This window comes from Rhea pennata, chromosome 8, assembly GCF_028389875.1.
Source record: "Rhea pennata isolate bPtePen1 chromosome 8, bPtePen1.pri, whole genome shotgun sequence".
Classification (NCBI taxonomy): Eukaryota; Metazoa; Chordata; class Aves; order Rheiformes; family Rheidae; genus Rhea; species Rhea pennata.
In genome coordinates this window covers 1,369,569-1,383,749 of record NC_084670.1, presented here as the reverse complement: position 1 = coordinate 1,383,749, position 14,181 = coordinate 1,369,569, and positions in this window count along the sequence as shown.

The following is a 14,181-nucleotide window of genomic DNA, read 5'->3' as shown; positions in this document are numbered from 1 at the left end:
TAATAGGTACCAGAAGCCTCAGGAAACAGCGTACTTGGATTAAGTGATCAGTAGGTTATCTGAAGATGAGGCAGAAAATTTCATGTATGCAGAACAGACATAAACCCTCATGCCTGCTTCCCTGAGGTGGAATTTGTGTTCGTTTCCCCGGCCCTATTTGTGGTGAATAACCACAAAAGAAGCAAAAACACCGTAGGTATTTGTTACAAGACTGACCACACACATCTTTTTGGTAAGATTTAAAAACTTTTACCTTTCCCAAACTACATGAAAATTAGACTTGAAGTTTTTCTGTGTCTTATCATTTTGTTTCTTTTTCTAAGAATGAGAGCTGATATTAAATGATAATTCTGTGAGTTTTCACTCATTAGCTGATTAAAAGTTGATTTAGAATATTATATAGAACACAAGTAGAACATATGTAAGAGTTGGCTGTAACTGGCTGTGCAGTAGCTATAATCTGTTGTCCTTGATAGTGACCTGAGACATTAAATAATTGTGATCTACTTTTATTGCATGAGAATCTGGGCACATTCCGCACAGCTGGAAAAGGTGTTAGGTTTAAGATGAAAATGTATTTCATCTAGCTGTAGACGAGTTTTTTTTTTTCTGGTTCATTCTTGATTAACATATTGCTAAAATAAATGAAACATTGCAGATAACACTGTAAATCAGAATTGCATTCTGCAGGAGAATGCCTGGAGTTTTTTCTTTTTTTTCGATTATTATTTTTTTTAAGTTGATAGATATTGGCATACTTAAATAATTTCTCTGTTTTATGTTGATTACTGTTGCTGCTGATGCATGGAAGCACTTTTATTCAACTTCTACTTATTTAAACATCACAAGTGTTGATATTCCTGAACTTTTGAAGTATGCTGCAATGTGAATCCCACACTAAAAAAAAAAAAAAAAAAAAATGGGGGGGTGGCCCAGGGCTTCAAGCCTCACCTTTCTTTTTTTTAATGGTCTTCGAGAGTCTTTTCCTTTCCTTCCTTTTTCTTTTTTTTCAGATGTGTTGTTCTCTCCTTTCAGAGCATACCCGTACTCTCACAATTTTGTTTATGCATCACAGTTTTTAGTGTGATTACAACCTTAAAAAGATCTGACATACCAGTGATGGACTATGTTACTTAAATAAAAGTACTGTTTAGTGTTCTGGCAACTAACTTTCTGCTTATGCTTCTTCTTAGCTCCTGTGGAGGCTGGGTGACCACTTGTACTGATTCTGGGCGTGAGGCTGGCGTGCAGCATGGCCTGGAGCGCAGGAAGGCCAGCGTGCTCCAACTACAGTGTTATGTGGGGCAGCCCCACAGCTGCAGGAGGCAGGATCGCTCTTGCCCAGCTCTGGATCCAGATCTGCCTCTTAGAGGTATGTATCAAGGCACAGAGGCTGAAAAGTAATCTCAGTCAATTTATGGAGAACTTCTCAGTTTTCTGGAAGAAATTACACCTTTTTGGGAACCAGTAAAGCATCCTGTAAGGCTATTCAAACGAATGCATTGAGCAGTTTTTCAAACCAGGACCAGAACATACAGCTGCTTGGGCTATCAAAAGGGGAACGAGCTGTGAGATGATACAGACAGAGACTGATAATGATTGAAGGGGATGTATCACATGCCTGTTTAATGATTATGTTGCTTACTTGCCTTTATCGTCCTATTTAACCTTAAGATAACTTATCTATTCGGTCTGCTGCTGGCACATTCATTACTGGGGCAGTCCACTTGTTCATCCAAAGGGCATAAAAAAATTCAGTGCGACTGCAAACTACAGTCCTGAACTGTATGTATTTCAGAAGTGAAGCAGGCAGTGCCATCTTTTCAACTGCACAATTTCAGCTGTGGGCACACAGAACGTGGTGGGTCTGCATGACAGACCATGCTTTCATACCTTTCATGGAGAGCAGCCAGTCCTTTAGCTTGTGCATTAAGTTCTGTATATGCCCACAGGTTAGGCTCACCAGTCTTATCTTTTTATTCAAATTTTTACTAGTTCTGAATTAACTGAATTGTCATTTGTACAAACACACTGCACCTCATTTATACTGACTGATAACTCGAAAATGACAAAAAGGAGTCAAGGCATATAAGATCTGTAAACAGAGATTCTTCTCAGTGACAATAGTATGATTTGAAGAATGATTATGAATTTCAACTAGTTGTATAGGCAATATAATGAATTCTTAAGATGTATTTTTACAAAGATGCGACAAATCAGAAGTAGTGGGGCTGAACGGTGTAATTTAAGTCACTATGGTAGTGGTTAAGAGTCATTGAATGCAATATATTGGCGCATCAGTCTATTCTGTATGAGAGAAGAGAACCAGAATTTAGAGTACCTATGCACTTTTACTTAAAGATAATTGTATAGGCCTGCATGTGTGACATGATCCTGCAAAACATTTGAGCTCATGCGTAGCTTTAAACTAGTAAAGGCTTCTGTTTGTTTTGATTGAAGTTAAGAATGTGCTTTTTATACCAGGTCAATACAGCATTAAAGCATGAAGCACAGAATACAAAGATAATCCTATCAACCTATCTAGGCACTGTGACTTCTAAGCAGTAAGCATTTATACATATAGACACACAGATAGCATAGTGTAGGTTATCTAAAATGATTAAATAGAGATTAATTCTTGGAAAAACAGAGATGACACTGTGTATGCCCAACAGATACCTCAGTTACTTACTTACGTTACTGGGTATATCATAAAAGCATGTGCAAAGTGAATAAAATGCCATGTTTGATGTAACCTAGTAAATGATGTAAAAATGAAGAGCTCTGTTTTTCAGAGAAAAAAAAAAAGCAAACAAAAGAAAGACTAACTGTGAGCAGTCTGAAAGCCATGGTTATTGTATTGTATGAGCTATTAACCATTTGCATTTTGGCAAGAAAATATCTTCTGTATTGTATTAATCTCCATTTTGAATTTTCATGTTCATGATCACAACATTTTTTGACTAAATATCCAATTTAATTTCTATACTCCTACTATAGTTTTTGTCATTTCTTTGCTAACAAGGGCATAAGATGAGTGATGAATGTGGACAGTTTTAGAAATGACAAATTGAATAGTGTACCTCCACCTGAGTGGAATAAATGTGAAAATAAGAATGTCCTAGGGAAAATATGTGCCCTTAGGTGGCAGTGATGGGCTGGAAAGCTTTCCCTGTTTATACAGAGTAAAACAAGAAAAAATGAACAGGTTGGATTTTTTTCTGTCACCAGGAGATCAGGAACCAGAAGTAATTTTTCCATTATTCTTTATTCATATAAATATCCTTGATCAACGTTTCCAAGTTCAGTTAAAAGGTCAAAATAAAATTTCATTAAAATATCAAATACAAAAGCTGTTGCATCCAAATAATTCATTTATTTACTTAATGACTAGATGGAGATCAGTGAACTGAGCTATGTGAAACTGAATTATAAATCAGATCTGTATACGAGCCAAAAAAACTCTACACAAATGATTCCGAAGGGATAAAGCAAAATTAACCTATGAAGCAGCTTGGACCTTTCTTATTTGACATCTCCTAAAGCACTGACCTTGCATGCTGCCAGAGTAGTCTGTGGGTTTTAGCCACGTGTCCCTAGTTCTGGGGAGCAGAAAGAGACTGTGGCTACAGTAATAATCTTAAATTACATTTAACTTGTTTGCAATTCTGATATGTGTAATATTTTGTTCCACAATGCTTGTTATTCAAAGGTATGTGCAAAAGGAATTCCTTTTTTTGCGTGTCTCCTGTTGCTGTTGGATATTTTTTCTTAGTCTCTCTTCTTTCTTTTTCTTTCATAGCTATTATTTATCTTCTTGTACTTTTCTTAATGCACAGCCAACAAGTTTTAAATGCTGCTATGTAAAACAACTTACAAATCTGGTACTCTTTTCTTTTGTTGAGGTTTTCTCAGGTTTAACATGCAAATACAAGCACTTCTATTAACCACAGCTCTTGTCTTTGCATTGAACAGTCATGGAGATGATACTGTGTAGAACTAAGAATTTGAGGTTTGGGGAGGATCTACTTTTGTATTGGATTGGTGAGGTCCTCATTTCTTTCAGCTCTGCAAAAGCCATCCTATTGCTAGAGTTCAGGCAGGACACTTTCTCTGTAGCTTGTGGCAGACTGTTCAGTAATATTTCTTTGTTATGTATTGCTTATATATATATAAATATAAAATATATATATAATATATAAATACTATGGTATTGTATTGCTTTTTTTTTAAATTTTTCTTGTTCCTTCAATATTTTGGTTACATCAGATCTGCAGCTAGTAAAACAGCCCCCTCCCCCAAATTTTTTTTCCTAGAATTTGTAAAGCAGTAACATTCTGAAATGAACTCCCAAGTATGTGAATGGTTGGTCTTCAGCTCCATGCAAATACAATTCCTTCTCTAAATGCACTCTAGAATGAGGGAAGACTGCTTATGTAGGGTACACATATCTGTTTTTTACCAAGAGATTATCTGTTATAAAATAAATAGCTTCTGTATTTCTTAATTCTTTGGCTGCTGCCTTATGCAGATATGAATTTCCTTTATACTGTTTATTTGGGGAAAAGATGGATGATACTGCCAGCTGCTAAATTCTGAATGAATCGGTCAATAATTTTCTGAACATAGGAAATATCAGACTAAATTTGGATATAATAAGATTGTCCTCATTGCAACCAAAGGTTAAACTCTTACTAGATTTCACAGAAACTGGTCTTTTTATTGGGAAGAATTAAAGTCAATGAGTATATAAGAATTTAAAAAGCTGATTACAAATCATGCAAAAATAAAAGATGATCACTTGAGATCTAATCAAATATCCATTCTTTCTATGACTTTCCTAAAGTCATCATGTTTGCCAGCACACTTTCCCGAGCAAGAACTCCAGTATTTATGCTACCCTCTCTTTTATACAGTTACCTCTACCACAGTTTCTTCAATGCTCTTAAAAATGGATTCCCAAACTGTTTGGGAAAACTGATATTGTTCTCTTGGTTACAATCCATTAATGACATCAGTCAGCTATGTTCTTTTCTTAGCTGTCTTGCAAATACCACAGTCATAGTCGTAATCCTTAAAGTGTAATAATTTACTTGAACAGGAAAAAATAATAAGTTTCCCCTGGAAATTTTACAGCTACATTCAATGATATGAGAACTCTTCTTTAAATATCAACTGCTAAGCTTAAATGAAACCTTTTAGACTACTGAGAATAGCTGACTTTTGGTTTTGAAAATGTTGAAGTCAAGACCCAAGAAATATTGTACAAATCTCACCTTGAAAATTTCCACAATAAATTTATCTCAAAATAAGCTGTTATGTGCTATTGTGAAGAACACACAAGCAATTGAACCAGGTAAGTGATGACATAAATGTGATATACTTTGGGATGCTGTCAGCAAATCACAAAAGATTAGAAATGCTTCGAAGTCAGGGAAAGATAAGTAATGCTATTTAAAATAAATTTCAGTTATGACTACCTCTGAAATTCAATGGATTAATCTAGATCTATCACATATTTCATGTATAACATTGTTTCCAAAGTTAAAAAGGGTGACTTTTATCCCTTGATTAGTTTCTTGCACGTCTGGAATCACAGATTGTATTACACTTCAAGGAGAATTTCTTTTTTATGTCAAGTCTCAGATCATACTTATATTAAATAAAGATTATATTTATTCCCCAGAAAATAATTGTATATAGCTAAGCCTAGAAATAAAAACAATTAAACAGTGTCTGCTCTAAGCAAATGAACACTGAAAGATGTCCTAATAACATTAGGAGTCAAGTGAAATTTATAAGTTGTGGCAGCTCCTGCATAAAGTCTAACCCAGTTATTATGTATCTGGTTGTTGTCACGTGATTTTGCTCATGTTTTCTATAGAGTGAGAATCAGTGTGGTAAGGAATTCCAAAGGCAAAATATTCCTTTTTCTTACACTAGCATAAATCTACTGAGAAGAGTGAATGTCTAAAAAGTAAATAAGAATAGAATTGGATTTTGATGTTGTAAGTTTTGCAAATACCTGTATTTCCTCCTTCGTAAAGCATCGATTCCCAAGTTCAAAAGATGAAAGACAAAGGGGGGGAAAAAAAAAAGCTCTTGGAGCAATAGAAATATCAGGTACTAAAAAAAGGCACTTACTTGCATGAACACTGACAGTATAGTTTTGGAAGAGTTTTCTCATTTGGGGGAGACAATGTTTTTGTGTACATGCAAGAGCATTCGGGAGCAAGAATATACAGCAAACTTAACAAGCAACTTGCTGCTCTTCAATAATTCATATATGTGCCATGAGCAAGGTGGAATTTTCTACTGGAAAAATCTAAATCCTAAATTGTAACAGTTACTTAGTGCCAAGACAGAATTTTTCCCAAGTGCTATACAGGTGAAATTTCTGTCCTACTCTCCAGTTGTACAGACATTATTCATCTTTCTTGGGCACAGAAGGCACAACGCTCCTGTGGACAGAATATGGTTCATTTATAGTTTCACAGATTTAGCTATAGAAGTTAGCAGGCTGTACTGTAATAAAATGATATTTGTGCAATTTATACTGAAAGTGTTGGAATAAAATATTATTCTAAATGTATACAGGAGTAATCTCCATCCAGCTGGTTTCAGACTTCTTTACTGTTATGAAAAAAATGAGGTGCTTCACTTTTCATTCAGACTGACTGCTTTGAGCTGAATGTACCTATGGATGTTGAAACAGCCCTTTATGGCCAGAAGAAGTATTTGTGGACAAGAACATTAATTAAAAAAAAAAAAGACCCTCTGTGCAAAGTTGCTCCGTCATGCATGTCAAGGCATTTCATAGGCATTGCTGAGTTATGTGATGACGTGAGGGAGGAACACTGCTCCGCAGCAGCATTTGGAGCGAGAGGCTGCGCTGGCAGGTAACATCCTGAGCAGGATGTTTCAAGACCTTTGCCCCCTGTTTTACACAAGGCGCTATGCAAAGACGGTCATAATCTGGCTTCCAGCCCATGGTATTTTTATAAATGGCAGCAAGTACAGAAGTCTGCGTCTCCCATGCTCTCTTCAAACTGTGGATTCCCCTAACTTGAGCTTTCTGACATTTGTAAATGGGTGTCACACTTGCAACCTTTTGATGAAAGACCTTTCTGTTTGTCTACCACAGTACAGCCAAGAGCTGTATGATATTAGTCAGTATAGTTCTTAGAAACTTCCAGCTTTTACTTACAGGAAAGATGCTGTAATTGAAATACACTATTTGTCATAATTATATAAACTTATGTACATAGAAAATGTCAAGTGATACAGTGCATACTTTCCATTTCAGTGGAGACATTGACCCCTTTTGGAGATTTACTTACTGGCCATTGACTGTCACCACTGACTATGAATGTAGAAATAAAACAGTACTTTATCTTATCCTGCTGATGTAGGTCTGTTTTAAAGCGTAAGTTTGGAAATGTCAATTCAGTATCCGCATATTTATGGATTTAGTGGACTTGAAGACATTAATTCCAGCAAAGCAGATGTATGTTCATATCAGTATGGTTTATTAAGCTTTGCAGTTATATGTTTGTGAAATGTTAAAATGGGTCTGAGACTGATAAGTGCTTTTAATTTTTTTTATCTCCTTTAGTAGCTGACTTACAAATGCAATTTTCTTTCCTCCCTTGTATCATCTCCCACTAGAAAAATATTGATTCTTTTATGTCTAGTTAAAACAAGAGCCTATTTCATAAAATAGTAATAGATCTATGACTATCTTGTAAGTTTTACCTTGGATAAAACTTAGCTCAGTGTCACCAAAGTTTCCTTCTATAGAAGGCTGAATTACTTCTGAAGTAACCATATCTGAGTCTCTCAGTATGAATACTGAAGTCATTTAAGGCAGTTGCTAAGTTTTTGAGTCACATTTGTATTTTTTGAAGGACTTAAGACAAAAGTAGCTCTTTATGCCCCTGCTCTAGTCTGGTAGCCACTGTCGATTTGGGATAAACACCCCAGGATTGACCAGACTAAATTCCTGCAGGAGGACCAAGCCAGGCAGGCTGGAGTGGGGAGCATCCCACAGGGCACCAAGCCTTACGGAGGTCTTGGCAGAATCAGAAGGGAGCCTGAGGTACCCTTATTTTGCTCCGTATGTGTTTATTTAAATTGTATTTGTACAGCATCCATCGCTACCTTATCTACGAGTCTTACAAACAAGTGAATTAACTTCTATTCATCCCTTCTTTGTGCCATTTTATTATCACTTTTTTGTACTGTAATAGGATAGACAAAATCTTAGTAAAAAACTGGGGTATTCATCATAGAAGAATTAAGATGCCAGTGGAATTAAGAGAGTTGTATGTGCCTCCTGCTCCATGACCTCAGGAAAGAAATAATGTCTTGACTGTTTATTTCTTGTCAAAGAATATTGCTTTCTCAAAGTTAAAATGTTTAATAGAAATGTTTTTTTTTCCATTAAAGTTTTCTGGTTCAGATTGGGACTGTCAAGTTTTTGCCAAATAGAAAAAGAGAAATGGAAAGAAAAAGATTTGATTAAAAGAAGTCATTTTGAACCTAACACCATTCTCTGAAATAGTTCCAGAAATTCAAGGTTGTTTATCCCATTTTGGAACAGAAACAAATGTTTGCCACCCCAAAGCTGCCATGAGACAAAATTGTTGCCCAGTCAGCCGCAGTCCTCCAGCCCTCCCAGCCTGCCTCCCGGTCTTCTCTGAATGCTCTTCCCTTGTAACCAGGCCTTGAGGCTTCCCAGGGAGGACCAGAGTGGCATGGGCTCCCAAGGGTGCAATAGGCTGTTCTTTTGGTTTTACACAGCCTGCTTCAATTTTCACCTGCTCTACAGACCAGTAGCGCTCTTGCATAGCCAGAGGTTGCAGAAACTGAGAGAAAAATGTGTTCAGAAAAAAGAGGAAACGCCTTAAGAATGGTCATTCATGGTTTTCAGGAAACAATGCTCCCTTGCTGAGCTGGGTGGATGCCTGCGTGCCTGCAAACCTAAGGATTCCCAGTCATGTACAAGAAACAAATTCTGGTCTATCCTTCTAAAATATGAATCTCAAAGAATTAAAGGTGATGTATAAATATGGTTTACTGTTGCCATTTTAAAAAGGAAAGAAAAAGCAGCACGTATTAATCAAGAGTATTTGATCTATTAACAATAAAAATTCATTTGGTGTTAGAAATGTAATAGTTAAGAGTGAATATGAATTAATAACTGTAGATATTGATATCTTTTAGAAATCACAAAGGATTCAGCAATTATTTCCTATTGCTGTTTTAATTAATTGGTTAATAGAAATTTAGGGTAAATTTCTTACGGGTGGAATGCTGAATAACCTACTCTTAAAAGGTCTAATAATCATAAATCTACATGAGTGCCTAGAATTAATAAGGAAACTGAAGTGCATGGCTAGAATTTCATCTGTATCTTGATTAAGTATCAAGGATACGTGAAAAGAATAAGATTTGAACAGCTTTTTAGCTGGATAAGACAACTAGGAGATCTTAAAGCTGAATTAATGTAGAGGTGACTACCAATGTGGTTTATTTTTTTCTCTGTTTACCTCATGGATGTTTTGTTAATTTTCAGGTAATACTAAACTACCCTACTTGTTTGACTAGTGCTAAAATTGTTAGCTGTGGGACCAGCAAAAACGCTCCTTCCATTCCCAGTTTTATTACAGGTATTACTCCACTCTTGCACTGTTTGGCACCCTAACATAAAATATAGAGCACCCAAGAGGTAATGTTGTCTTCGTTTGCTCAGCTGTATGGGCTGGCTCAAGAGCCCATACCAACACAAGGAGTCAGTCTGAGATGCAGAAGATGGTTGAGGAAGAGCCTGGACCTTGAGCATCTTTGATGAGTTTATGACACGGACAAGTAAATGCAGTGATTTTGTTCTGCTAAATAGAATATCTATGTGTGGAACAGGCACTGGTTCATACTTGTAGGAGATGCTGAACAAAATGTGAATGCTATTGGGAGAATGTTTAGATATTTAGATTTTATCCTTAAATATTATAAGCAGATTTTTCTAACATTACAAATAATTTAATTGGTTTGGAACTTCCTTGAGGAAAATCATGTGTTTGAAAAAATAATATTGTATAAATTTAGTGAATTTATAAAATAGCTTCATATTTTTTTACATGTCTGCCAATGCAAAGTACCATTAATATGAGTAATTACTGATGTGTCCACGCTATCAGATTGCAGCACTGCATGTAGCTATAACTGAGCTGAGAGCTGTGCTGAGTGCCAGAAGCAGGCCACCTGCTGCATCCCAGAGCTCTGTGGGTCATTTGACATGCAGAGTATTAGGAGTGCTTGAATATTCACACTTGTCAGCTTTCTTTTCTCTTTGTAGGTAACTCAGCAAGCAGAATAGGACCTGTTTGTTCAGTCTTGCACACTTTATGTGAAACAAAACTCACGTCATCAGTGAGATCATTTCATAGCTTGCATTTGCTGTGAGTGTTGAAATTGCTTTGCCTTATGAACCCGTTTTTCTGTAAATCTCTCTTTTTTTTTTTTTTTTTTGTTACCTGCAGGTATTAATATTTATTATAGACTTTGCAAGGTTGAGTCCTCATCCTTCTTTGTACATCATAGATCCAGTAACCAGCTGAGTATAAACTAAACCTGTCTTGAGATGCAGAAGCACAAGTTAACATAGCAGTGATGCTGAAAATGTAAGTCATAGTGAGGTATCAAGGTTTCTCGGAGCATTTGCAAGACTTATGTGTCAAATAACACACCTATGCCTAAACTGCAAGATTTTCAGAGGAACACAAGAAAATTATGGTTCCTAATACCCTTAGAAATTAAGCATGTACATTTTCTAGGTTAGTCTGTAAATCCAAGCCTAAACTAGATTTTGCTCTTAGAAAATGTGCTGCATTTCTTAGTGGCAGTAATATTTATTCAAGATACAACAGCATGAAGGTATAGATCATCTTCCACATTCAAGGCCAAATCCCATCTGCTTTCTGCAGATACATATTTCTGTTAACTTCTTCACGTAACTGTCTATGATCGATGTTTTTAGAATTGCAAAATTTCCACTCTCTACAGCAGAGCACTTCCTGAGACAGCTAAATACAGCAGAGATGATTGTGCTGGCAGTGGTAATCTCATCATGCATTCGTCCTTTGGCAGATCAGCTGGGGAGGATCTTTCAGCGTTCCATAAACAGTAATGGGAATATCCACATTGCTGTGCAGTCCACTGCCATGATTTAAAGGAGAAACCTACCTGCAAAGCTAATTTAATGTGAATTTTAGATAATTCTATAGTCCTATCCCATGACAAGTCTTTCATCATGTATGTATTGTTTTGGAGTTTGTAATTTGTGTAAACTATTTGTACGTCTTTTTTTTTTGCCATATTGACAAAACATCTGTTTATTCTCCTAACTCTGCTACGTTATTAACCCAATTGTTAAAAGGAATCTGGGTCAAGAATTGATAGTAGGCAATACTGAAACACTGAAGAACAGTCTAGATCTGAATCTGGTTCTCAGAAATTCTCAGCCAGTGTGACTATTTCTTAGCAAGCCAGGAATATTCAAATTATTGTGAAGTGTGAGTTTTGCTTCTGCTTCACCTTTTCAGCATTTCATGAAAAAACAGAATAGTACAGGCTGAAAATCTTTACAACGCGGCTAGATTGGAACTTCAGACAACAGCAGCACCTTGTGCAAGGTAGCGTATAAGAAGCTTCTTCTTATCTGCTTATAAGTAGTATGATTTAAGAATTCTGGTTAAGATTAATAATATTTTGAAATGCTGATAAAGAATTTTGTTGTTTGATAGCTGATTTTAAAAGCTGTCTGCTACACTATGGAAGAAGGTAACCAAGTTCTCTAATGGATTGTACTTTCTTTTCTTTAGGTGACTTACTGACTTGAATAAATTCATTTTTATAAGCAATTCTATGGATGGCATGTCCTTTCCTAAGCATGCAAGGTACTTCATTATCTATTAGAATATACACTACCTGGCTACTCTATTTGAAATAAAGTTTTATCAGAGTCTTCAAAAAATCTTAAACCAACCATCAGTTCAGGTACTTGTGTGCTTTGGGAGCTGTGTGAAGGTGTGTGTGCATGCGAGCATGTGGGGTCAGTACCAGCAGCTGGAGCAGGGCTATGGGCCCTGAGGCTCGTAGGTGCCTGCGCTGGGGAGAGTAGGGTGCTAGGAGCTCTGGGGTGGCCCCAGCAACTCTCCCCACTCCCGGGATGTGGGGAGCTCCAGGGTGGCCCCAGTCCTGGGATGTGGGGAGCAACAAGGTGACCCAAATCCCAGGATGCAGGGAGCTGCAGTGTGGTCCCAGCACTCCTCCCTGCTCCCAGGACTTGGGGATCTCCACTAAACGCTTCTTTTGGAGTTGTACACAGCTGAGCTTTATCCTGGCTTTAAGAAGCTCTGTATTTTTGTGACATTGAAAGAAAAAAACAACAAAAGAATTTGAAATCAATAGATTTAAGGACTTAATAGATTCATGAGAATTTTAGTATGTGATTCACCACTTCAGCTACAATATGCATAGCAGTCCATTATAGAATATCACCAAATGAAGCAGTTCTCTTCTAATGGTAGCTTGAAATTTGAATAGGAAAACTTGATAGTTTTCTTTTTCTTCTTCTTTTTTTTTATATTTCCATGTCTGCATGTAATTTCAAGATGACTAGTGTTCTCACCATTACAGTTATTGACACAATAATTGCTACTTGAAAATGATTTTGAAAGACTTTGTGTATGTCCCAAGAGTAATACTAGATCTGTGAAGAACTTTCAGAAATTTCATTTCACTTAGAAATAATCCTCAAGTGGGTGTGTGTCATAAAAGCTCTAAGAATTAAGAAAATATTTATATTTAGCTTATGTTAATAATTTATCTTTTTTCTTCTTTTAAGCTTTCATAAGGTCAAATGAACATAGGAATTCTTTCATTTAGATACATAGGAGAAGAGCAGAAACAGATTAGCTTAAGCCAAAAGTAATGTTTTGTGTTTCCAGACTTCACTTCAGAATGTGTGTGCTTCATTTCAGTGTTTGCATCCAAGGAGCAAATTCACAGCTTAGCATGTTAACAGGTGGAAATGGGTAGTTTAGATTTAAAATCCCCCCAGAGTCATCATTTGAGATATCCAAACAAACATTTGTCTGAGTCAAGAATTATCTTTGGAAGTAAGACAGATTAAAATGCTTCTCCTTGTAGGCAAAGTAGAAAAGAGAATGAACATGAGAGAAAGCAAAAGATTAGAGAATAATCTAAGGAGAAGCAAAAGCAATCCAAAACCATAAAAGTTTTCCCGGCATCCAAATATTTGACTCACTGAACTTTATTTTATCTCGTTGCTTTCTAGGTGGGACTTGATCTCCAGTGGAACTCAGTCTTCAGTGGGACTCACTTTTTATTTCCTGTAATGTTGTCTATGCCAATACTCTAGATGATGGGACAGGGGAAGGGTAACTTATGTACTGCTGTGTAAAGATGTATGTTCTGACTAGCAGCCTAAGGTCCTTGAGCAGAGGTGCATAAAGCTAGGAGATCTAGATTTTGGACGCTGATTAGTTACAGCTAAATTAAGTTTACCTTTCTGTAAATTCAAAATTGAAGCAACACGTGTCACTTAAGTTCAGTTACCCTGAAGAAGCACTTGATGTTCTTGGGTCCATTTCATTTAAAACTGCTGATGGATTCACCTTGGTCCAAACGGTTTTACTCAACAAGCTTCTTTCCTGGCTGTGTGGTTGGTGATGGAGAGGAGGGAACAGCCTTGGGCCCTGGGCAGGACCTGCCTCGCTGCAGGCTGAACTGCTGCCCCTGCCTGCAGCTGCAGGGCTGGCCAACCCCTGGCCCGCTTACCTCCTGCCAGGGAGGACCTGCTTCTCTGCTCCGCTCAGTTGCAGCAATTCTGGCAATATTGTCTGCTACTGTTACACCCATACAGAGAAATGTCGTTGCGTTGCTATCTCTACATCTGGCAGTTTTGAAGGTGCGAGTGGGAGCATTTAGACTTTCTTGTAGCCCACTACAAAAAACTGAGAGAAAAAAGCTGTGAAGCAACGTACTGCCTACTGAAAATAATACCAAAGAATTGAGTCCCAATAATCCTAGGGAATTTAGCCTCAGTACTTATCTAGGTGGTTGCCTGAATGCTTGAATTATTTTTAAACAACATCT